The sequence below is a fragment of the Perognathus longimembris genome, chromosome 8 (assembly GCF_023159225.1).
Source record: "Perognathus longimembris pacificus isolate PPM17 chromosome 8, ASM2315922v1, whole genome shotgun sequence".
Taxonomy (NCBI): domain Eukaryota; kingdom Metazoa; phylum Chordata; class Mammalia; order Rodentia; family Heteromyidae; genus Perognathus; species Perognathus longimembris.
The window spans coordinates 76115301-76141044 of NC_063168.1; positions in this window are offsets into that span (position 1 = coordinate 76115301).

Consider the following 25744-nt stretch of genomic DNA (forward strand, 5'->3'; position numbering starts at 1 on the left):
TCTCTCTCTTTCTGTTGCTCTGGTCAAAAATCAGTGGTCCTTCAGGCCTCACGTCCCGCCCCTTCCTGTGCTCTGCCTCCCATCCATCCGCGATCCAATCGCTCCTCCATGGCTCTGCTACCCACACGTGCCAGCCCTGCACACAACCACCACCTCCTCGATCTGCCTCTCTCCTCTGCCCTGTCTGGGCTTCTGTCAGTTCTTGGGGGCGAGGGGGGAGCACACAGTGGGATGGATCTTTTAAAAGCAGGCATCCTATCATAGCCTTCTCTTTTCGGAACCCTCCCACGGCTCACCGCTTCACACCAAGGCAAACCAGAGTTCGTACCATGGCTTCCAGTGAAGTGCCTGGTATCAAAGCCACCTTCGACTCTGGTCTCCTCTGAGCAGAGGCTACAGCTTTAGCGGCCAGGTATTATGTGGAAAGGATGAACGCTTCTAAGGTGAGTGAAAGAAAAGATGGCCTCCGTAGAGAAAGCAAGGAAGTGAAGCTGACCTTGTTCTCCCGTGCGCCTGGTCTTTTCCTCAGGCCTCTCCTGAGGCTGGTCCACACTGCAGTGAGACTCAACTTCTAAACGCGCATGGGATTTGGAAGGTGTTTGGTAGACTGTCTAAATCTGCACTGACGCATGGCCTTGAGAGTAAAGGACGGGACGGGCCGCTGCCCCCACTGCGCAGGTGGTGGGTTCTAGCCCTGCCCGTGGCATTACGAGGGCGGGCGACTCCAGGCTGGACAAGTGAGGCTCCAGGAGCACTGGCTAGTGCGCAGACAGCATCATTGCCTTTCCGAAGTAGTAGGAACTTCATTAACCCTTCTAGGCCCTTCCGGAACAGTCCCTGTGAGTAAGTGTCTGATGTGTGGCAATCAATATAAGTTAAAAAAAAAAACAAAAACATGTTAGACTGGTTTGGGATTCCTGATTTGCTGCAAAAGACTTGAAGGAAAAGGGCTTAGGCGCAAATCACTGTAATCCTGGATTAGAAAGAACTCAACAAATAGATTGGTTTCTTGATTAAAAAAAAAAAAGCATTGGCAATGTTCTCTAGTTAACAAGTAGATGAAATCGGAAGCTTGCATGCATAACAATCACTGATCAAGTTGTTACAGGAATCACGGCAGCTTTTAGACTGCTACGTCAGTTACCGAGGATAGAAAATGACGGGACGTTCGCATAGACTGAAGAAAATACACCGCCAGCACAGGCATGGAAACTAGGACTAAATTCCTGAGTAGCTCCACACAAGATCCACGCCAAAACACACTGTGGAAATAAAGAAGTTCAACACGGACCCGCTCCTATACCGACTACCATGGCCTCCTGACCGGTGCTGGGCCGGGAGAGGGTCTGCCAGCCGTGGCGGCCGAGACCAGACCTGGTCCCCGTGAGCTGCTCCAGCTTCCCAGTCTCCGAGGCTTGGGACGCAGCATCCCAGCCCGCACTGCATCTGATCCTTAAGTACCTTGTTGCTAATTAGGTTTGTGTTCCAGCTCTGGGTCTTGAACTCAGGGCCTGGGCTCTGTCCCTCAGCCTGTCTGTGCTTACGGCTACAGCTCTACCCCTTGAGCCACAGCGCCACTTATGGCTTTTTTTCTGTGAGTAATTGGGGATAAGAATCACACAGACATTTCTGCCCAGACTGGTTTCACACTGGACTCCTCAGATCTCGGCCTCCTGAGTGACTAGGATTGCAGGCGTGAGCCGCGGGCGCCCGGCTGCTGATCGGTGTACGTAATGGGTACGTAATGTAAAATGTAATTCCGTTTGCAACTATGCATTGGTTCTTATACATAGCCACTCTTTCTAGTAACTTACTGAGTACCTAGAAACAGAATAGCCAAATTGCTCGTTTTCTGGGAGACACACACACCGTGCACATAGGATTTTACAAATAAATTTTGTAGTTTCCCCGTGACCCTGTAGGGAGTGGGGAGAAACACACACACACACACACACACACACACACACACACACACACACACACACCGTGCACACGTGCAGGGTGTGCTGTGGTGCTTGGTCATCACTCATGGCAACAACAGAAACTTCTCGGTTTGGGTTTCCCGAGTCCCACTTCCTTCTCCTTAGGATTCTTTGGCTTCCGTCAGTGGCTCGTGGCTCAGCAAGGGCGAGGAGGGCGAGGAGGCTTGCTCGGTGCTTTGGTCTCTGCAGCAGCAGAAGCCCGGGGAGGGGAAGGGATGACAAGGCGGGGAGCTGGCCTGCGCACGCTGCGTGGCGAGGGAAACTCTGCCACCACGGTGCCAGCGTAGAGCGCGGCACCGCCATTGCCCCGAGACGGCGGCAAGTCTATTGTTGTCCGATGAGAGATGAATCATCATTTTGCTATTGTGTGTTAGACCTGAAGTCACTAAAAAGAAACGTGAAATAATTTTAATCGCATAAGAAAACAATCACTACGTAAAGGCAACACTTGAAACTTTCAGTTCCCAGTATATTGAAATAAATGCCTACCCTCAGATAAAGGAAATTAACTCAACGAAGGACTCACTGATCTAAGTCGCTTACTCTTTTCTCTATTATTTCCTTATTTTATAACTAAGAAAAATACCTATGAAACAAAACCATATAGTTCTGTTTGCAGTATTTGACTTTTATTTGAAAGATTATTATGAAATTTTTTTTAATATGTAGGTTTTCTTAGAACATTTTCAGTGAATTCTAAGAAAAAAAAAGTCATTAGAACACAGCTGTATTAATTGGTAAGAAATCAATAAGCAAAGAATAGCATTTCCCTGGAAAGTTGAAGATCAACATTTTAGATTTTCACACTACCCCTAATAATTGCTTTACATTTTTCATGCACTAATTAGGGCCCAAGGGCAGGGCATTGCTGAGCAGATAATAACCATCAGGGCTAACTGCCAAGGACCAGCCTTTCCTCCGTTGTTTAATTGTATCAAATCAATTTAGGTTTCACTTTTTGCAAAGCAAATGTCTCTAAGTGCAGCCAATTTAGCACATTTCCTGATATTTGTTTGCTGAATACATGACTGTATGCCCCATTTGACTATATTACGATCTGTTAAAAATATCATCAATAATACTGAGTTGTAAGGAAAGAAAAATATTTCTAAACATATTTACAATAAAATATTTACTGATAAAATATTAAATAATAAGAGAAAAATACCACCATATAAGTAACAACAAGAGAAAAGTCAAAATTCAGGCCACAGTGGCCTAGCGTGAGGGCCAGGTGGGGAGAGGGGCCGCCAGTCCCGGGAAGGAGCCTGGCCCGTCCTTACGGTGCAGAGCTGGCGTAGCTGGGAGGAAGGAAGGAAGAACATGGCATTTGCATGATCCCTAGTGACTAAGAGAAAGCTCTCAGGAGAAACTTCCTTTCAATACATTCTTCCTACTCCCTTATCTCAGGTGCCAAAGCTTGCCCAAGGCTCTGTTTCCGTGGAGTCCCAGGGGCACAGCAAATAGGAGAGAGACTTGACCAGTGTGATTATATCAAAGCTTCTGTACAGCAAAAGACATAGTTACTAGACTAGAAAGACGACCAGCAAACTGGGAGAAAATCTTTACCAGCAATACATCCAATAAAAGCCTAATATCCGAAATATACAAGGATCTCAAAATATGAACCCTCCCCCCCCCAAAAAAAGAAACGAATAAACCAATCAATAGATGGGCAAAGGAGCTTAAGAGAGACTTCGAAGAGGAAGTAAGATGGCAAATAGACGCATGAGAAAATGCTCAACATCACCGGCTATCAAGAAAATGCAAATTAAACCAACTTTGAGGTTCCATCTCACCCCTGTTAGGTAGGAATTCAAATAACAACGAATGCTGGTGAGGCTGTGGGTAAAAGCAGCCCTGTTAAACTGTTGGGTGGAATGTGAACTATGATAACCACTCTGGACAGCAGTCTGGATGCTCCTCAAAAAACTAAACATAGACTTTCCCTCCGTGCTAGCCGTACCGTTCTTGTGCATCCACCCGCATCATTACAAGTCAGGATACGGTAAAGGCACTCGTGCGTCCGTGTTCAGGGCTGCACTGTCCACAATAGCCAAGCTAAGGAAACGGCCTGGATGCCCTACAGCCGATGAGCAGATCGATGCAAGGTGGTATCTGTACACAACGGAATCGCGCTCATGCACTACAATAAGATTCTGTCATTTGCAGGGAAATGGATGGACCTAGAACAAACCATGCTAAGGGAAGTAAGCCAAGCCCAGAGTGACAAAGGACGCCTCTTTTCTCTCATATGTGGATGCTTGATCTAAAGTATAACTGGACATGGTAAGTTACACAGGACTCTAAGCGTTCACACCCAGTCCCACTAAAGGAGGAGACCCTCGGGGGAGGAACACACAAAGGTGTAACTCCTCTGAACATTTAAAATGCTATTCATCGAAACGAATTGCAGGAAATGGAAACATGGGATTTTTGTTGTTATGTTGTTGGTAGTGGTGGTGGTGGCGGTTGGTGGTGGTTGGTTTTGCTTTGGGGATTTTTTAGGTAGTAAAGAGGGGTTGCAGGCTAACTGTTGTGAGCGTCACCCTGGGAAGCATGGCAGGGGATTGTGTGGAGGCTACCATCACTCGTGGCAAACTCCCGGCACTTAGAATCTTCCAAAACATTTCATCATGTCTCTGTCCTCTCATAAAGAAGTGCAGAATCACACAGCTTGACTCGGTGTGATTGACTTTCGCACGGCTGTTCCTGGTACGCTGAATGGACAGCCACCCGCTTCTCAAGTCTCCTTCCCTTTTCTCATGGGATGTCTGCAGAGTCATTTGATGAGTAGCTGTGTACAAATCGCATACGATGTTGCTGAAGCATGCATGATACTTGAGTTATGTCTGCAGTCATTGTTTTCTTGGGTTGCTTAAAGTAGGTTAAGAGAAGCATGCAAGTAATTCTCCAGCCCCAGAGCCTGTTTTTGATACCTTATCCTGGTCTTAAGGCCTACGCTTAGCCAGAAAAATTGACCGGTCAACCACAAAGAAGAGTACTACACTATATGTTCGCATTAGAGCTGTTCCACCTCTTACCTTTCTAGCTGGAATTTCTGCAAGGCCAACGACAACGAGACTTCCCAGTGCAAAGGGTGCAAAGGGTTGTAGTGGCAGTGAGGATTGTGGGCAGTGGGTCACCTCTCCTGTAGACACCAGCCCTTCCCCTGAGAACACAGAGAAAGTCACAGGTACAGAAAGTCACTGCAAAGATATATTTTCAAGTGTCTTCAAAAATGGGTCATCTCCAAGCTATGAGTCAGGCAAATGGAGACAGAAACTTGTACAAGCACGGCAAGTAGCTGTGCCTGTCAAGCCCGGGTGAAAACCTTGCTGGCGCTTCAGACATCTGAGACCATGTTTCCTTTGTTCATGGCAATTTAAATGTCTGGCTTTTCATAATTCCCTCTAGTCTGATGAACCCCACTTTGTCTGGAATGCTTTGTGCTCATCCTTCGCTGTAGTGAGAGGAGGCGAACAACAACCTCCACCTGAGGACACAGCTCACAGCAACCTTCACCTGAGAACACAGCCCTCCCCGCTCAGCGAGGAGCCCTCCGCAGCGTTTAGAAACCCTGGCTGTGGTCCCCAGGAAGCGGTGGCTGCCTCCTTTTCTCTGATTTCAGAGTTAATGATAGCATTTCCCGCAGAGGGGTTGCCCCAAGTGCATCCTGCTAACGCATATTCACCCACATTGCCAGATAGCGGGTGACATTATGCAAATTTACCAACACAGAGAAAGTCCCAAACATGCTTATCAAGCATTAGTTGCCCAGTAGCTCTTCCTCCCTTTTCCTTCAAGATGGAAGGTACACAGTACAATTTAAGATTTTTCTGGCATTCTCCAGACCACTGGACCAAAGACTTCTCCCTATCTTTTCTATTCCCCCATCTTCTGGAAAACGCTGGCCTTGCCGGCACGCCTCACCCGGGAGCCGCCTGCGTTTTGCGTCTCCGGCCGGTACAGGGTTAGATGACACCGTGAACACATGGCCCCACGTGGAAGCTCCGCAAAGACACAGCAGGCCCCGCTCTGTGGTCCAAGCTAGGGCAGAGCGGCAGGGTTCCGACGCCCTGGGGCGCACCGGGTGAAGGTGCATCATCACCTTCGGCTCCAAATAGGCGTCCTGTGGGTTCTCGAAGCATGGACCTCACGTCTGCCGTTCAGCCCGGCAGGCTGGGATGGGACGCATGGTGCAGGACGGGCGGCAGGGCGTGGCTTCCGTGTGTCCCTCCTCACGTCGCCCTCCTGGGTACACAGGACCCGAGAGCCTGGGCCCACCGTCAGTATTTCCGTTTCCTCACACACTCCGGGACGGAGGAAGTCATCCCGCGGAGCATTCCTGGGAAGGACTCTCCTCAGGACCCCCCGCCTCGCCAGGCACTCGTGGGGAGGGGCCCCGCGAGGACGCTGCACGGCTTTACGTAATGCGGATTTGCTTCCGAGTGGAGTTCCATAAGATGGGGGGCTTGTGGAGTTCCATGCGATACGGGGCATAAATGGCTCTATAAGATAGGGGCATAAGGGGCTGGGGATATGGCCTAGTGGCAAGAGTGCCTGCCTCCTCTACATGAGGCCCTGGGTTCGATTCCCCAGCACCACCTATACAGAAAACGGCCAGAAGTGGCGCTGTGGCTCAAGTGGCAGAGTGCTAGCCTTGAGCAAAAAATAAAAAGAAGCCAGGGACAGTGCTCAGGCCCTGAGTTCAAGGCCCAGGACTGGCCAAAAAAAAATAAATAAATAAAAGATAGGGGCATAAATGGTTCTATAAGATGGGGGGCACATATGATTCTATAAGATGGGGGTTCTTTTAAGACAGGGGGCATATATAGTTCTATAAGATGGGGGAGTACATGGCTTTATAAGATGGGGGGCACATATGGGTGTCACGCTGCGTTTTGAAGGGTCAAGGACAACAGTCTGGACCTCAGGGCCTAACCCCAGGGAGATCTCATTCTGACAACGACACACCGATCCCAGGTGGGGTCTGCCCAGCCTCTGATGTGGAAATGGGATGCCCTCAGTCATCTTCTGCTCCTGTAACCGAATTGCTGGCAGGAGTCATCACAAAGGATAGAATTCTACTTCTTCCCACTCGCAAGGCTGAGTATCTGAGCGCCAGGTTCCGGCTTCAGGGGGAAAGACTCCTGCCCCACCAGAAGACAACAGACAGCCTCGTCCTCCAGCACAGAGAAAGTAAGCAGGGCACTTCTGGGCTCTCCTTCCTCCCTAGGAACCCACCAGCCGTCATGGGGCCTCACTCCGTGTCTCCTCCCACCTCCAAAGGACATTCCCATGGAAACTTCCAGGCTGTCTCCAACCTATGAATGTTGATTGGGACATATTCAAATCCTATTAAGGAGAAAGCCTCTCATGCAGACATTTACACACACATACAGAGAGGGGGGGTATTTTTTTTTAATTCTAGCATACATAAGTAATTTTTACCCCATTTTTTACCAGAAGAAGTCCCCTGAAGTCCCGTGGCCACGCAGACCCGGCCTGCGGAAAGCTGCAGGACTTGCACTGTGCTGTGTCCACGCTCCTGGTCATTTGTTCCGTCAGGCTTCGCACAGAGCGAGAGCAAGCCGCCCTGACCGCCTCCTCTCCACATTCACTGCAGTCGGTGCTGCTATGGGAAGAACATAACCAAGCTCAAACCAAAACCAAGGTCAGGGGCTCAGGAAGAGGGAACACAGACAATACCTAGGACTCATTTGTTGATCAATGGACAACGTTAATTGCTAAGCAAACAATAAATAAATCAGTAGGCGAATAGTGTAGCAATTGTAATATCAACTATCAAGGCAGTAGCCTTGGGTCTGCGGGTAATGTGGAACACCCAGACACAACCTGAGAGGCACTTGCAGCTGAGAAGTGTGTTTATCTGGCATGGAACATTGTGCCAATGTTAGGAGGACAAGACTGGTAAACAGATGGTTCCTGGGGGCTCGGTTCATGAGTGGCATACCATTTGGAGTCTGCAAACAGAATTCACTCGATCCTTTTATGTAACCCACTTAGGAGGGCACTCCCGTACTTTATGAAATGTTTGCTGTTGCAGATGATGGATTACTGGAGCAAACTTGGGGGAAAGAAAGCTCTTTGCAGCTAAGAGCAAGAAACAATTACCCCGCCCCACCAACACACACAAATAAAAAGATACTCAGAGGACCAAAAGGCTCGAGTGGTTGCTGCTGTCCAGCTTTTGTGTGTTGCAGAAAGCGGATTACACTTCAATTTGATCCCAAAAGAAAAACATTCTTTCCGCCGGCCAGTAGTCATCACACTGAATGCCGTGTAGAGGTCAGAATTGAGATTTTAGTGCCAGAAGCATGACTTAGCACTGCGTTATTGATATACACCCTACCCACTTCTTACTGTGTCTGTGCAAATGCCATCACTACAGTGTGACTAAATCAGGCTTCCATTTCTCTTTTTGCAGCGAAGGCTTGGGATAGGCAGGTTGGCACAATAAATAGGTTTGGCAAATAAATTTCACCATCGCTGTAAGCCAGTGCCAGGCCCCCCTTGCTGGGCTGTGCGTGGTGAGGATGGCTGTGTCCAGGTGGACCTGGGAAATCGTGGAACCTTTTGCTCCATTTTCCTGTGAACTTAAGCTATTCTTGTACTGTCTTCAAGCCAACTTTCCTGGGTTGTGTCAGGCAAAACAGATTCAAATCAAACATCACTGCGTGTGAGGGCCGTTCGGACAGGGCCAGGCCCTGGGTCCTCCAGGGCCTCTGGGTCCACCCAGTGCTTACTGCATGGAGCACAGGACCGGGAGCAGTAGGACATCAGATGCCTCTCAAGGTGGTCTGGGAAACATTTTAACATAAATCTGCCATTCACCTGAATGTCTCACGCGAGCCCACAATTGTGGCACAGCAGCTATAATGAGTGAGAAAGCATGTGGAGGAGACACGGGCTCTGACAGCAGGTGAAGCAAGCCAGACCCTCCCTCCCTCCCTCCCAACTGTGAAAGGGAGCAGAAGGGAAATCCACCCCATAGTGCACTGGTGCACACCTGCAATCCAGACCCACCCTCCCAACTGTGAAAGGGAGAGAAGGGAAATGCCACCCCACGGGGCACTGGTGCACACCTGCAATCCAGACCCACCCTCCCAACTGTGAAAGGGAGCAGAAGGGAAATCCACCCCACGGGGCACTGGTGCACACCTGCAATCCAGACCCTCCCTCCCAACTGTGAAAGGGAGCAGAAGGGAAATCCACCCCACGGGGCACTGGTGCACACCTGCAATCCCAGAGATGGAGGCAGGAGATTCGGAGTCGATGTTTTATTTAGGCAAATGTTAGTGAGACCTTGCTCAAAAAAAATAACAAAGATGGGAGAGAAGGAAGTGGGGAAAGGAGGAAGGGAGGGAGGAATGCGGGAGGAGAGAGGGAGGGAGGGAGGCAAAGAGGGAGGGAAAGAGGGGAAAAGGAAGAAAGAAAAAGAAATGGGAAGGAAGAAAAAGGAAAGAAAGAAGGAATGAAGGGAAGAAGGGATGGAGGGATGGAGGGAAGGAGGGAGGGAGAAGGAAGAAAGAAAAAGAAAATGGGAGGAAGGAAGAAAAGGAAAGGAAGGAGGCAGGGAGGGAGAAGGAAGGAGAGAAGGAGGGAAGGAGGGGGAAAAGGAAGAAAGAGAGAAGGAAGGAAGGAAAGAAGGAGGGAGGGGGAGGGAAAAAAATAAAAAGGAAGGAAGAAAAAGAAAGGAAGGAGGGATGGAGAGAGGGAGGGAAGGAGAATGTAAGAAGGAGGGAAGGATGGAAAGAAGGGAAATAGGAACAGAGAAGGAAGGAAGGAAGGAAAGGAAGGGAGGGAGGGAGAGAGGGAGGGAGGGAGGGAGGGAGAGAGGGAGGGAGGGAGGGAGGGAGGGAGGGAGGGAGGGAAGGAAAGGAAAGGAAGGGAGGGACCGAGGACAGAGGAAAGGGAGGGAGGGAAGACAGAGGAAAGGAGGAAACACGGAGAAGAGGAAAGGGGAGAAGGAGGGATGGGAAGGAAAGGAAAATAGGTCTATATGTCATCTCTTCTTTTTCTTTTCTTTTTTTTTTTTTTTGGCCAGTCCTGGGCCTTGGACTCAGGGCCTGAGCACTGTCCCTGGCTTCTTCCCGATCAAGGCTAGCACTCCGCCACTTGAGCCACAGCGCGGCTTCTGGCCGTTTTCCGTATATGTGGTGCTGGGGAATCGAACCTAGGGCCTCGTGTATCCGAGGCAGGCACTCTTGCCACTAGGCCATATCCCCAGCCCTCTTCTTTTTCTTTTTAACTCAGATCCTGGGTACTGTCCTTTTGTTTCTCACTCAAGGCTCCTGCTTTGCCACTTGAGCCACAGCTCCGCTTCCAGCTTTCTGGTGGTTACTCGGAGATAAGCGTCTCACAGACTTTCCCGCCAGTCTGGCTTCCAACCTCGATCCTCAGATCGCAGCCTCCTGAATACCTAGCATTGCAGGCTTGAGACACCCGCATCCAGCTTACATGTCTTCTTACGTGGCCTCAATGGACATCTGAACTTTTTTAATTAAAAAAAATGTTTAATGTTTGTGGCTAGGGAAATGGAACTCAGGATTTGTGTTAAAATACAGCATAAATGTTACAACTCTAAGTGTACAAAATGCAAAACAGCTTTTTCATATATAAAGAAATTATTTAGTAAGAATGGTTTATAATTGTGAGGCATTAGAAAGAATTAAAACTTCCATCAATATAGAATTTGTAAAGAAAAATTAGTGACAGATATTATCCCTTAGAATCTAAGGCAATTGATAGGTAGATGTCTACCTTTTGATTTGAGTCAAGATGAGAGTTAAAGAAACGTATTTTCCACCTAACTGCAAATACAAAAGATTTGTGAGAATATAAAACAAGAGATAGATGACTCCAAGATTTGAGCATCAGAATATGTCAGAAGTTTTCTCTAAGTAATGAGATTTGGTCCTTGCTTCATGTGTTTCCTTCCTCAAAGAGCACTTACTGTATTATTCTTTAAAAAAATAAATGATCCTATATGGAACATATACATAGGAACATATACATACTTCTCACTATAACTATACCTCCTAATAGACGTACACAAATGTGCAAACCAGCAGAGAAAAAGAATTTGTAATCACGTTAACATCCCGAGAGTCACCCTTCGCTTTGCAGTGGTTTTTCTCATCTACATATTTATTTACATGTTTTTAAATCAAAATAAGAAAATGATAGGTCGCCTATATAACGACGTCCGTGTTTCATCTCACAGTTGATCATAAGCGATGTCGAATGCTGCCAAAGATTCTCACGGAATCCGCTTTCCAATGGCTTCGCGTTGTGAAATATACATAATTCATTGAACCAACCACCTAGTACTGAACAATTAGGAGGCGAGCTGCGCTGTAAAACAGCCATTAGGAGTTAATGACCTGCATTTGTGTTCTTTCCACAACACCCTCTGCTTGCGGAACGAGCGGCTCGACAGGGTGCGCCCTGGGCGCGCGGGGCCCCACGTGGAGAGGGCTGCGGGCGGGGCGGGCGCGCGAGGCCGCGTGGAGAGGGCTGCGGGCGGGGCGGGCGCGTGAGGCCGCGTGGAGAGGGCTGCGGGCGGGGCGGGCGCGTGAGGCCGCGTGGAGAGGGCTGCGGGCGGGGCGGGCGCGCGGGGCCCCACGTGGAGAGGGCTCCGGGCGGGGCGGGCGCGCGGGGCCCCACGTGGAGAGGGCTCCGGGCGGGGTGGGGCGGGCGCGCGGGCCAGGCGGGGTGGAGAGGGCTCCGGGCGGGGTGGGGCGGGCGCGCGGGGGCCGCGTGGAGAGGGCTCCGGGCGGGGTGGGGCGGGCGCGCGGGGCCCCACGTGGAGAGGGCTCCGGGCGGGGTGGGGCGGGCGCGCGGGCCAGGCGGGGTGGAGAGGGCTCCGGGCGGGGCGGGGCGGGCGCGCGGGGCCGCGTGGAGAGGGCTCCGGGCGGGGCGGGCGCGCGGGCCAGGCCGGGTGGAAGGCCGGCCCTCGGGGCCCCGGGTCCTGCACCTGCCGGCGAGTCTGACCCTGGCCCGGCGCAGCGCAGCCCCGGGGACCCGGGTGTCCCGCGGGCTCGTGTGGGAGTGGGCGCAACCGCCCCGGGGTGAGCCTTCCTCGCCCGCGCCCTGAGGTTGTGGCCGCCACCATCGCGGCCGCCTCCCCGGGCGCAGGCTTCCGCGGTCCCCGCGCTCCGTGCGCCCCGCGCCCCTCCCCAGCGAGGCCTCGATCGCCTCCTCCAACCCCCAGGGCCGGGCTTCTCCACAGCTCACCAACAACGCGTCCTATTGCGAAGCTAGAACTTTCCAGAAGAGTCCAGCAGAGAAAGGGAAGCTGACAGAAGCTGTTTTGCTCGGTGGGGCCATCCTGGGACAACTCACAAATTGCCCGAGTAAGTGGTATGGATACGCACTGCGCGCTGCCAACCCAGGCTATCCTGTTTTCACTAACAGACGGTTTTGAACATTGATTTTTAACTATAATATCAATAGGTGTCATGGCGCAGGCCTAGAACCCCAGACCCTGGGAGCCTGAGCCAGAAAGATCATGCCTGTGCATCCAGTCTGGCTTCGGAGTGACGGCCATGTCTGTGAGCTAGCCCCTGTCCTGAGCCCGCATCTTATGGAGGTCACACATAACCTGGAATTTCATACATTGTAGACTGCTTTATAGAGTCTCTGTAGAAAATCATTCTATCAGCTGCATAGGTAGTGTGCCTTGAAAACACACAATATGATGATTAACTAGGAAGTAAAACACCAACAATGAACCTCACGTACAATTTCATCATCCCAAGTATTATATTCATAGTCACATAAATGTATTTTCTTTAATTTGTGAATTAATACTTATATAACCCCCGTTTTTCTTCAATGTATATATCAATCCTAGAGTCTATAAACACATTAATTTATGTATTGCTTCTATAATAGACTCAAAAATTGGGCCATATGTTAAGCTCCTTTCTTAGGGAAACTACCCATGTTCATGTTTACGACGAACAGTTTTAATTATAGAAACCCTTTCTTTAATGTTACTCATACAAGTATGTACAGAACAAATAAGATGTCATAGCGAGAATCTGGAACCAGCCCAGATGCCCCTCCATAGACGAATGGATCAGGAAAATGTGGTACATATACACAATGGAATTTTATGCCTCTATCAGAAAGAATGACATTGCTCCATTTGTAAGGAAATGGAAGGACTTGGAAAATGTTATACTAAGTGAAGTGAGCCAGACCCAAAGAAACATGGACTCTATGGCCTCCCTTATTGGGAATAATTAGTACAGGTTAAGGCAAGTCATAGCAGAGCATCACAAGGCCCAATAGCTATACCCTTATGAACACATAAGATGATGCTAAGTGAAATGAACTCCATGTTATGGAAACAATTGTTATATCACAGTTGTAACTACTTTCAACGTCCTATGTGTATGTGTAGTTTCTATTATTGATGATGTTCTTGTATCACATTCCTGTGGTTGTACCTACACTATCTCTGTAGTCTTATCTGAGTATATTGAAAACTGTGTTTACTGGTATTGGAAGTAGGAAATTCAAAGGGAATACCAAATTTGAGAGACACAGGGTAAAAAAAGAGAAACAACTACAAAAGCAATACTTGCAAAACTGTTTGGTGTAAGTGAACTGAACACCTCGGGTGGGGAGGGGGAGGGAAAGGGGGGGAGGGAGGGGGGCATGAGGGACAAGGTAACAAACAGTACAAGAAATGTATCCAATGCCTAACGTATGAAACTGTAACCTCTCTGTACATCAGTTTGATAATTAAAATTTGAAAAAAATAAAAGAACAAATAAGAAAAAGACATAGTTGCTCCTTTCATTTTTTTTAAATGTTCATTCCTTCTCTATCTAAATAAGAAAAACATAAAATCTGTAAAGCCAAGAGAACTAAGGAAACAAAGCAACGCATGTCACCCCAAACCCCGGGTCACCGCGAGCACGGCTGAAAAAGCCTAGATGCGGTTGAAATTGCTGGGAATTTCTAAAGACCAAACGCATGGAAATAGTATTGGCAAAGTAAAAGCAATCTGTACTGGTCAAGAGATGCTAACTAAGTAAGATGGGGGTAGAAGCAGGGCTACCACAGGAAAACTCACTGTATACGCATCTACTGGTGGGAGGTAACAGAAACACAAGCAACGGCTGTGCAATTAGAAAGAAAAACAGCAACACATAAGAGAGGCGTCACGATGTCATGGCCAGCACTTGTGACTCTGTGTAGAAATTCAATAAGCAAAAACACAGCAAATGTCTGCAGTAACATTTATACAGTTAGTAATACACTTGAGAGACCAAAAATATTGACACAGTGAGAGACGTTTACCAAAACTTAGTGAAGAGCTGGGTTTGTCTCGCATTAGCTAACAGAGCAATGTGGAAACTTCCAAAGTATGAGGCAAGGGACACGAAGCAACATGGCCAGTAGACACAGCATTACGTGGCCAGTGGACACAGCATTACGTGACCAGTGGGCACAGCATTACGTGACCAGTGGGCACAGCATTACGTGGCCAGTGGACACAGCATTACCTGGATTTGTTTCACAAGATTGAGAGCAGCCACAGCACTGTCACAACTAGCACTCCACAAAACCTCACCCATAAAATATTTACTAAGGAAAACTATTTTGCACTTTTTTCTGGAGTGTTTAGCAATATTATGTGTCAGGGGAAAGCTTTGCTTTTACTAGAACTTCAATGCAGCAATGGAAAAACAAGATTAAAAAATTGCGTTAAATACGAAATTGTAGTTTATTAACATGAATCAGTGGAACAAAGCAAGGGGTTTCACTAAGACACGTTAAGATCTACGCAGAGAATGTACTTCGATTATCCTCTGCCCTTGCACCTCGCTCTTTCCCCTCCTCCCTGCCCCTCACTTCACCACCGAGCCCTCTTTCACTTGTCATGACAGGTATTTGTTTGTTTGTTTGTTTTCTTTCTCCCCGATTCCATGGGTGAGTGAAACCGTGATACTTGCCTTTCTGGGAGAAGCCGCTTCACCTAACATAATGTTACCTACCAAGCTCCATCCACTCTCCAGCTAATAACCTAATTTCATCTCTTCTTCGTTGCTGGATAGTATTCCATTGCATATCCTCAGCATGTTTGATTCATTCATTCATTCATGGATAGGCACCTACCCTGGCTTCATAATTTGGCTAGTGTGCAGAGTGCTATAATTAACATAGCTCTACCAGCTATCTATACTGGAAAGTGACTGGGTCTTTAATGGCGTGTTGGATCACAAAGGTCTATTTCTAATTTTTAAAGAATCTCCATATGAATTTCTGTACTAACTGAGCTAGCTTACATTCCCACCATCAGTGAACAAGCAACAGAAATGTTTATTTGGAGTTTTGTTTTGTTGTGATTGTTGTTTTTTGCCAGTCTTGGGCCTTGAACTCAGGGCCTGGGCACTGTCCCTGAGCTTCCTTTGCTCAAGGCTAGCACTCTACCACTTAAGCCACAGCACCACTTCCAGCCTTAGTTGGAGATGTGTTCAAAATAACATACCAAGTTAGCATGTTCCTATAGTTTCAAGAAAGATGCTGCTATCTATTTGCTGTGTACAGTGGCTGAATAGTGAAAACATATGATAATTATGAGACCATGCATTTGTGTACTATAATTACAATTAGAGTAGTAGTAAACTATGTCATCATAATTCTGTGATTTTATTATGTAAACCTGAATGAAGACCCAACAAGTTAGCAACTGTGTTAAGAAAACCATACATTTTCTATTGCTGATTTACAAGTACCCCAGCAAAGCTACCCTCAGTAGGGAAAGAAATCTTTCTAAATACATGAATTTTAATTTTTTCCTAACCACAAAGTACAAGCTTAATTATTTGCTTATTCGTCTAGGAAATATTGGCTTCATATAGGAACTTGTTGAAGTGCCCGTTGGTTCAAATGACCATAAATGTCATACAGTGAAATCATGCTTGGTTTACATAGGATTATAACATATAAGTAGAAAATAAGCAACGTTACAAAGAGATATACCGGAAGTGATCAAGACGCATTGTCCCCATAATCTGACTTGCTGAACAGAAACTCCTTTGTACAATTACCTAAGGATAATAATTTTTAGAGAGATATGAAGTGCATGAAGTAATCTGTGGTTTTCTATTTCGATTCTTGTTCACCACTATGGAAAAATATTAAAATGTTTTTTATGTACAATTATAAACTAACAACACGTTTAGTTATGGCGGCCATGTGGTCAAGTTGTTTGGTGGATCAGAATCTGTGCAAAACCAGTCCCCACCATCAAAATTGGGTAAGGAATTGTGACCTGAAAAGGAATGAGGTAAAGAGAGCCAAAGGCCTACTTGCCATTCACCGCCACTGGTCATAAGTTTACCACGGAAGCAGACGTGTTGTTTAGAGTTTCCGGTCCCTCGTCCCCCCTTAGTCATACAACTTACGTAGAACGTGAGAAGACTTTACCCTCCAGCTCCCTGAGCGAGCTGAACCACGCCTGTCACCAGAGCAATGCACAGCAGTTTAAGGAATGAATTCGGTGGGCGAGACCGCATACATTTGGCTCAATTAAAAATCCCAGGATGCTAAAATTCATGGGTTAGGTCATCTTAAAACACCAGTATTCTTCCTGACATTTTCCTTGTGAAATGTAGATCTCAACTGCTCTCATTTGAATGGCTGATCTCAGGTTAGGGAAGCTACAGACTCATTAAAACATAGAGATTAACTGCTCTGAGGTTGTTGTTTGGTGGGATTTTTTTTTTAACAGTTCTCTGCACACGTTCATGGAGTGTGACGTGGCAAATATTCAAGTGTTCTCTTCAAGAACAGATGGTTTCGACACAATTAATAAGGAGCCTTGGGTTATTTGCATATTCATTAGATAATACCAGTTATTCCTCAGCCAGAACAAAGAGTTACACAAATGGCATTCGCGTTTCCTCCCATTAACACATTATTAAAAGCAAAATGTCTGTGTTAAAGCGAGGCAGACAGTGCTCCTAGACTACGCAGCACCCTGGCATTATCCATTTGGGGTTTTAACATGATAATAGAGCCAGGCTGCCCCGGTGTAATTTATTCCTGCCTTTACCAGGGAGGAGACAGGAAGAGTCTGCGGGCCTGCCCCTCCATGCCCGCCCTCGCCTCCGCAAGACAGCAGGCACAACGAAAGACAGCTCCATTGTAGCTCAGAGATGCCGGAAAGCGTTAGAGGAAGAGCTGGGAAGTAGAAAACAGGAAGCTGTGTGGTGTCGGACTCCATTTATAAAGCCTTTCTTGGGACTGCTTTCTTGACAAATCTAGAAGTTAAAGATTAAACAGCAAATCCTTTCTAATTGTTTTAAGTTGATAAGTAACATTGCCTGTTATTTAACAGAAAAAGAATAGTAAGACAAGATAAAGATAAAATGTTACATATTTCCAATCGTGAGTGGGGTGTGTGTGTACATGCTGGTCCTGGGGCCTGAACTCAGGGCCCATAGCTCTTGCTTAGCTTTTTCACCCAAGACGGGAGGTCTACCACTTGAACCACACCTACACGTTCAGGTTTTTGGTGGTTAACTGGAGATAAGACTGTCACAGACTTTCATGCTTCGGCTGGCTTCCCACCTCGGTCTTCAGATCTCTGCCTCCTGAGTAGCTAGGGTTACAGGCATGAGCCACCAGTGCCCAACTCAATCTAACGTTTAACACTGAAAATTTCAAATAAGATTATGTTGTCTCTTTTTAACCACTTGATCCACTCCTCCAGCTCTTTTTGGTTGAGTTTTTGGGGTGGGGTTGAAGGTTTTGCCCAGGTCAGCCTCAAATTGTAATTCTCCTCCTTACACGCCCCTGAGTTCCTCAGATTACAGGCATGTGCACAGTGATTGTTGTGTGGATCGATTTGAGGGAGGTGTCTCATTAACTTCAGGGGGTGAGGTCAGGATTGGCTTTGGACTGAATCTCCACCTCTAAGAGAGCTGGGATTACAAATATGAGCCACCATGCCCAGCCATAATTACTTTGCACTATGGGCTCATCAGTGTCACTGACCTTGTCACTAGTGCACACCAGTGCTGAGAAATAAACTAAATGAACTAAAACATAAACAAGCGATCTCTTCATTTGTATGTAAATTGAAGGGGGCAGTGTACAGCTAATTGAAATTCTTCATCTCATCACCGAGAAAGAGGAAGAAGTGTTAACCTTTCCACAGCCAGTAGATGACCAACACCCACCCCACCATACACACACACACACACACACACACACACACACACACACACACACTCCTTATTCTTGCAATTGACCCATGACAAAAGGAGTTCTGTGGAGGGCAAACTTATGACTTCTAATAACGCCGTCAGCCCCGCAGTGTCTCCGCTGTGCTTAGCGACATTTTACGTCTGTAACACTGAGCAGAGTTCGGAGACCTCAGCAGCGCAGACAATAAACACGACTTACGGGTGTGTTTATGCCTCGTGGGGCAGAGAAATCCACAATGGGCTAGAAATGGACATGCAGAACCTCAAACACATGCTCTGCAGAGAGACAGTTCTGCTGGCTGCCGGCTTTGGAAACAACTTAGCCTAAGCTCCACAGTTACTGACTGACTGCGCGTTTGTAGCGGGCATCCAGGGGTCGAGGGTCAAATAAAACACCCCTTGGCCTCTCTACGAGAACAATCTGGAAACGGAAAGCCAAGCTGTGGTGCAGAGAGTGTTTCAGGAGTTGCGCGGGGACGGCCCGGCCCGGCGTCAGGAAGGAGAGATTTCCCTGGTGAGGGGGCGCCGGATTTGGTGGTTTGGTGATGGGGTGCTTGGAATCCGGGCAGTTCTCGGCTCGCCGGGGTACAGAGCGAGGGAGGAGTGGGGGACACGACACAAAGGGTGAGGGGCGAGGCCCGCTGGACTCCCGCGCTCCTCCGGGCTCTGCACGACGGACGCCAGGCGTCAAGTGCGGCTCGGAGGACGGAGGAAAGGGGGGGCTCGGGGCGGAGAAGCTCCCGGGGCCCCTTCTCAACCCGCAGCTGGCCGCCGGGGTGCGCGCCCGTCGGTCTAACAAAGCGGAGATCAGGAGGCGGCTGCTCCAGGACAGCCGAACCAGGAGAACCCTCCAGCCCTCGCCCCGACGGCAAGCACCTGGACGCGGCCGCGCGCCCCCAGCCAGCGCTGTGATGTATTATATCTATGTGTATATATATACACAGCAAAGTCCAAGTTCAGCACATGAAAACAGTCCATTCAACTTGCAAAAAAATAAAGCACTTAAATGAAAGTCATCTTGGGGGTGAGCCTTTCAGGGAAGATGGACTGCAACTCGAGACAAGAAGGAACCAGAGGAAAGAGAGTTCCATTCCCTTCAAACTATGCTAACGCCGATAAGAATGAAATGTGTAACACTACAAAATCTACTTGCACTTAACCTACCGTGAAGAGAGCCCGAGATGGAGAAGAACTCTGCCATCGCGTTTTGTGGGCGCTTAGAGGGCCAGGGTCCACGGATCGCACCTGCGCTGCGTGTCCGCTCTGCGTGGCTTCAGGCTCCCGGAGGCCCTGGTGGGGTGGGCGGCCCCGGGAGCTGTGGCTTCAGGAAGAGCTGAGGTCCGACGACTTCCCTGAGGCGCAGAGGCCGAGCAGCTCCCGAGGGCCCGGGTCGGGAGCAGGGCCCTGCACCAGCACGGAGGAGCGTGTCTGAGAACAGACCGCCAGGGTAACTTTTCCCTTTGTCAAATGTGGTTGATGCACGAGAAAGGGGGAGAAGACGGAGGAGACGGCGTCTTCACGGGGAAACAAGGTGCGGAGACGCTCATCCTAAAGAAATGGGGGTGAGGGCTCCCCGGTTCTCTCCCCTCAGCGCCTGCCATCCGGGGTCTTGGGGGCGGGGGGCCTCGGGCCACGTGAGCGGAACGGCCACGCCCCCCAGGCACACGCGTGTGCAGCCATCAACCTCTCTCGCAGGCTCCACAGAACGCGTTCCACTGGGTATGCTGAGTAATGAATTCCTAATGGGATTTATGGCATTTATAAAAGGTCTCAGCGAATTTCATCAAATTAATATCTACCCTCACAATGGGGAAATGATCAGAAGGAAATTGGCTTAAAGAAATTATATAAATAACGGGCATAAATACAGAGAAGCACATCATTAATCACTGGAATGGAAATTCCAGGTTTGGGCATTATAGGAAATGACAAGTATTTCCCATGATTTAGTACGAAAGTGTGGCAAACTAATATAAAGCGATGGAAACAGATCTAAAAATCACTTGGAAAGGCTTAGAGGGTTATGTAAATGCTCTATTTTTTATTATGAAACATTGCAATGGCGCGAAGACACCCAGGGTTGTGTATGTATGTGTGCCTGTGTCAGACACAGCGGTCTGCGCGCCCACCACCCACCTCCCGTTCCTGCCCACCCAACCCCAGCTTGCTCCGGGGACGGCTGTGTGGCCACGGCGAGCCTGACGCAGAGGACCCTCCAGCCAGGTCGTGCCAGTCACACAGGCGAGCCAGCCCCTGTCCGCTTCCGTCCAATGGTAAGAAACACCAGCGGACTCCAGGGCTGACCCGACTCCCGCTGTTCCCGGGAGCAGACACGGTGCTTCACGTGGCCACAACGGCAACATGACCACCGAGGAGAGACCAAGACAGCGCGTCTCTACAGCAACTGAACGCCGACAGTCACGACAGGGAGTGTTTTACATTCGTACCGGAATAGTTCCTTTTCAAAAAGAAGCATGCCCGACAGCACTTTCTAGAACAGGAGAGGCTTTGAGGGCTAAAACGAGTGCCATGCAAACTGGAATGTTGATCGTGCTTGCTTTGAGGATTCGCAACTTTTCTAACTAAACATGAATGGGAGCAATTCTAATTCTTCACTGAAATGAAGACAAACACGCAATGCCTTTCAAGTTATCCGTCAGGTGCATGACGAATGCACACCCATGGTCCTGTGTTGGCAAAATTCACGTTTGCACGCTTTCGTTAAGGCTTAGCGCCCCCGCCTCTCAACTATGAGAGCAACACATGTGCAGCCACTCTTGTGAACTCGGGAGAAAGGTGATCTGCAAAGTTAAAAGATTAGTTCCATTTTATTACGAGTTCAGCACCAAGCTGAAGTAGCAGCATCAATGAAAAGTTACATTTTAACTGGCAATAAGCTAGACCCTTCATATTTATATGTATTGTACATAGCACCTGTTACAAGAAAAAATCCCCAATTAAAATAAAAATACTGTTCAAAAATATAACTGATGAGCATATAATAAACTATTAGTACTCCCTTTCCTCCTGTCTTCCTCTTTTCTCTCTTCCTCCTCTCCTTCCTCTTCATTTTCTTCCTTTTCTTCCTCCCTGTCCTTTGGCTCATTTTCCTCTTCTTCCTCCCTTTCCTTCTCCTCCTCCTCTTCCTCTTCTTCTTCTCTTCTCCCCCCTTCCTCTCTCCTCCCCCTCCCCCACTATCTCTCGCTCCCTCTCCTCCCAATATACAGTAGCCATAATTTCTGTCCGTGTATCTTCTGCTGCTCTTTGCGTTGTTTATTTTCAAAGGCGAGCCTTGTGAGGAATCACGCCAAGATGATTAGAAGATGCGCGTGTGTCGCCATCTTTTGTTTCCCGGTTAGACTGTGGTTTCAGGAACCTTCCTCTCCGTGGTGTGGCGAGCTCTGCCTCGGCCCTTGCCTCCAGTGAACCGTTTCTGCCGTGCGGGGGGGCTGTCCACGGCCCGTGAGCAGCATCTCCCCCGACGGGGCGGAGCTGAGCCAGGCTCGCGCCCACCACGCAGACATCCCCCCCTCCCGCCCGGCGGAGCTCAGCGCCCCGGCTCAGGGCCTGGGCCACGGCAGGAGGACCCACCGGAGCAAGGGAGGAGGAGGGCCTCGGAGCCCACGCGGCCACCACCGACACCGTGGCTGCCCAGGACGCAGCTCCGCCATCCCTCCTAGACGCCTGAGTTTCTCCGCAGCACAGCCACAGGGGACACCGAGACGGGTTCTAGCAGCTTCTGGGTAGATAAAGCACCACAGGACTCCCAGCCCGGAACCGGCGGGTGAGGACGAAGCCAAGGTCCACGCCGCCAAACAGAAGGGCGGAGCCCACCAGGCAGGGGGCGGGATGGCTCAGGCCAGCGGTCGCCTTCACACTGCTGCAGCTTTGGATGACGACACGTTTTCTTTTCTTCTTATTCAATCTTTTCCTAAGCACACAGTCGAGCTGCGTCTACGCCGAAGGAGCGCCATGCTTACCGAGTTGCTAAACCCTCACTTGGGAGCTGCTGTGCTGCAGATGGAAGCCAGGTGCCCACGGCTGGAAACCCGGCGCTGTGGGGGGGTCCACAGGTTAGACTCCACGGAGCGAACACGCTGTGCTGGGGGGGATTTCACCTCACCCAAGTTTCCACGGCCTTATGCATTTGCTAAACATCCCTGCCCCCGACCGACCTCCTTAGCCAGAGAGTAAAACCAGGAAGGCCACATAAATGTCAGCCACGAGCAGCTGAGAATACCCGATGGTTCCATAGCTCCATTTCTTTTAGAAACCTTGTGGCTTCCAGGACAGGTGTGCGGTCCCCAAGTGTCCCCCGAGGCCTGCGTCCTGGGTGTGTAATTCCCAAGAGCTCAATTACATTCCACAGCTGGACCACACCAATGGCGGAGATGTGAAAGGACTTACTTTAAATAAGGTACCACTTTTCACTGGTCAATATCATTTGCCTCTTTAAAAAAGAAAAAAAATCCAATTATCTGTTTCAAAAGAGCTTTGAAAATAAACACAAGCGGAAGAATTTTTGCTTAAGGCAAACTCCGCGAATGGCCTTCTCCTGTAGCTGAAAACCATTCCCGGTCACCTTAACCCGCGGGCGGCTGCGGTGTGACCACGATGGCGTCCGCTCACAGCAACCACGATGGGTGAGGGTTTCCAGCGCTCACACAGCCCGACGCCAGCCGTGAAGATGGGAACCGCCGAGCCCCGTCTGCAGGCCGCCCTGCCCTCGGCCCCCTCCGCTCTGCTCCCTGGTCCCACCTCACATCTTACGGTGCCTGGAAATGGTGGAGGCGTTTCAGGAAGGGTTTGTATCTGAGCCAGGGAGTCCGCAGATTAAAGATGGACATGAAACTCTGAGTACAGAGAAATGAGCGCAGGTGAGCAATCCTCTCCCCACCCAAGTGGAGGGGCACCTCGCGGCTGCGCAATCGTGCCCTCGGTCCGAGCACGCCCAGTTCAGGGCCTGCTAACCCCTACCCAGTGCCCCACCCCCAGCACTCTGCCTAAGGTGAGGTCAGGACTCAAACCTCCGGCACCCGTGACCCAGTACAGCCCGCTGAGCCAGTGACCCGCCCGTAGAGGGCTAGGCTTGAACGGGAGCTGTACCGGGGGTTTTAACGTGTATTACAAGCCTGTTACGACATGTTGCAAAATGAGTTATTCTCTGGTTTCGTGAGCTTCTGGAAATGTATTTTAATCCACAAGATCCTAAGATACTTATGACTCTCACTCTCTAGAACTGGGTTTATATGAGGGAGAGGCAGGGAAGGGGGGAGAGGAATTGACAGCTTCACATGTGAAGAACAAAGTATGTTCCTTTTCTCCCCATGAGCTGTCTGAGTTTTGCTTGAAGGTGAGTTAAAAAACACATTAGCATGATATAATAGGGCTCTCAGACTATGTAGAAAAGCCAATAAATCACCAGCAATTAACGGAGACGAGTAAAGGGAGCCAATGTTGATCAAATGTAATACTGGTAGGATGAAAAGCTTCTTCAATTTAATACCTAGAGACATTGTCAAAAATACACTAAAACCATGTGATACAAGTCAAATATGAAATACCAGCAGATAGGAGAACAAAGAAAAGAAAACAAAAACTAAACTTAGACAGAAAGACAAAGAAGAAACCCCAACAGCAAAATTACCTTAAGCCATAGTTAGGCTTAATCTCTAAGAAGTGAGGACGTAATTAGTAAGTAGTTAGGACTTAGCATTCCAGGCGAAGACAAGTGGGTATTTTCAGTTACCTGGAAAGTGAGACCTTAACAAATTGACACTTGCTATATTCCTAAAGTCTATCTTCATTCCTCATTAAAGACCAAAAGATAAATTATTTTCAACAGTATTTCTTATCAATTTGGCAAATTCGACCAACTGAAGGCAAATTTCACGCGGACAGCGGTGGCTCCTGCCTGTCATCCTGTCTGCGAAGGAAGCTGAGATCTGAGGCTCACCCCTCAGAGACAGCCTGGGCACACAACCCCGAGAAGCGCCTAATTAACCACGTGGCAGAACGGGGGGTGCAGTTCACACCGTCAAGCTCCAGAATCGAACTGAAAAGCAAAGCAAGAGGGTGAGGACCTGAGTTCAAGTCCCAGAACCCCACACACATGCAAAATCAAGGGCTGTGGAGGGCCACGGAGCTAACGGGGAAGCCGGGCCTTCGCAATGGCTTCTGTGAGGGCGGTGAACTCAGACTCCGTGGAGGACGCCTTGCTGAAGTCCCCACCTGCATGTGAGCGCCGCGTGGTTCTCCTGACACTAGCTTTAGGAGAACGCACGTGGCTCATCCTGGAAATCCAGAGCAGCCCGAACTTGCCAGCAGCTGGCACATCGTCCAGGGTGAGGAAGACCACCAGAGCTCACCGTGATCGGAGAGAGGGGAGCGGCGGCCCGGCTCCCTCTGCCCCGGGCCGAGGGCAGGAGGGGCAGGAGCGTCTGACAATCTGCACTAATAAAGAGGGTCCTGACAGGTGTTCTTTGAACACTCGCTGTTTGTTTATGGCGTCACCTCAGGTTCTCGGTGTGCTCACACACAACGCCCTACCGCCCAGGGAAGGTGGGCTTCTCTGTTCACTCATCACCTTCTGTGAAAACAAAGGGTGGAAACAAGCACACATCGAGAGCAAGCAAAGGACACGAAGAAAGGAGTCAGTACCGCAGGCAGGCACCGTCAGAGCGGGGAGCCAGTTCAGAGCAGCACAGCAAGGCCTTTGTGCACAGTTCTTACCCTCGGCCCTGACCCGGCCCACGCCACCTGACGGACTCAGAGGTGACCGCAAACTTTCCATACACAGGAAGGAAGGAATCGCAACACAACACCAATAGAGCAAAGACGAGGCTTGGGATGAGAATAGATAACCTAGACACTCTCTCCCTGTTAAATAGTTTAGAGTCCAATGTGGACTAATACTCCTTGCCAATACATTTTCTCAAATGTTTATCATAAGGTCTCCTACGCCAGAAGAATAGCTGAATGAACTGATAAGAAGCCTTGACATTTCAAACAGTTTCCTCTGCCTTTGGAAGGTAAATACAAATCAAACTACAATTTCTTTCCATAGAGTCTCAGCACACTGCCATTTGGTTTGAAACTTCTACAACACTTGGTTGTTTTGCTGTTTATCCGCAATGCCTGTTAGCTCCACGTCATTGTCATTCGATTTATTGACATGCTCAGTAAATGTCTACAACAGTAGAAAGTTGCTTTACACAGAGCGGAAAGGAATTACAGGCCACAATCGGGCGTGATGACAAAACATCAGTGGTTGAGCCCTGGAAAAATTCCGATTATTTAAACCTTTAAAATACATGCCATTGACGTTTGCCTTGAGAACGCTCCTTCAGGGTGGAGGGGCGTGGTGGAAGATGGGAACTTGTTCCCAGGACGCGGGAGGGGCGGCTGGGAGGGAGCACTGGAGGAGGAGGAGGAGCCCATTAAGGACATGATCGTCCTCCCCCGTCGTTCTTTCCTAGCAGAGGCTCGGTGGAAAGGACAGCG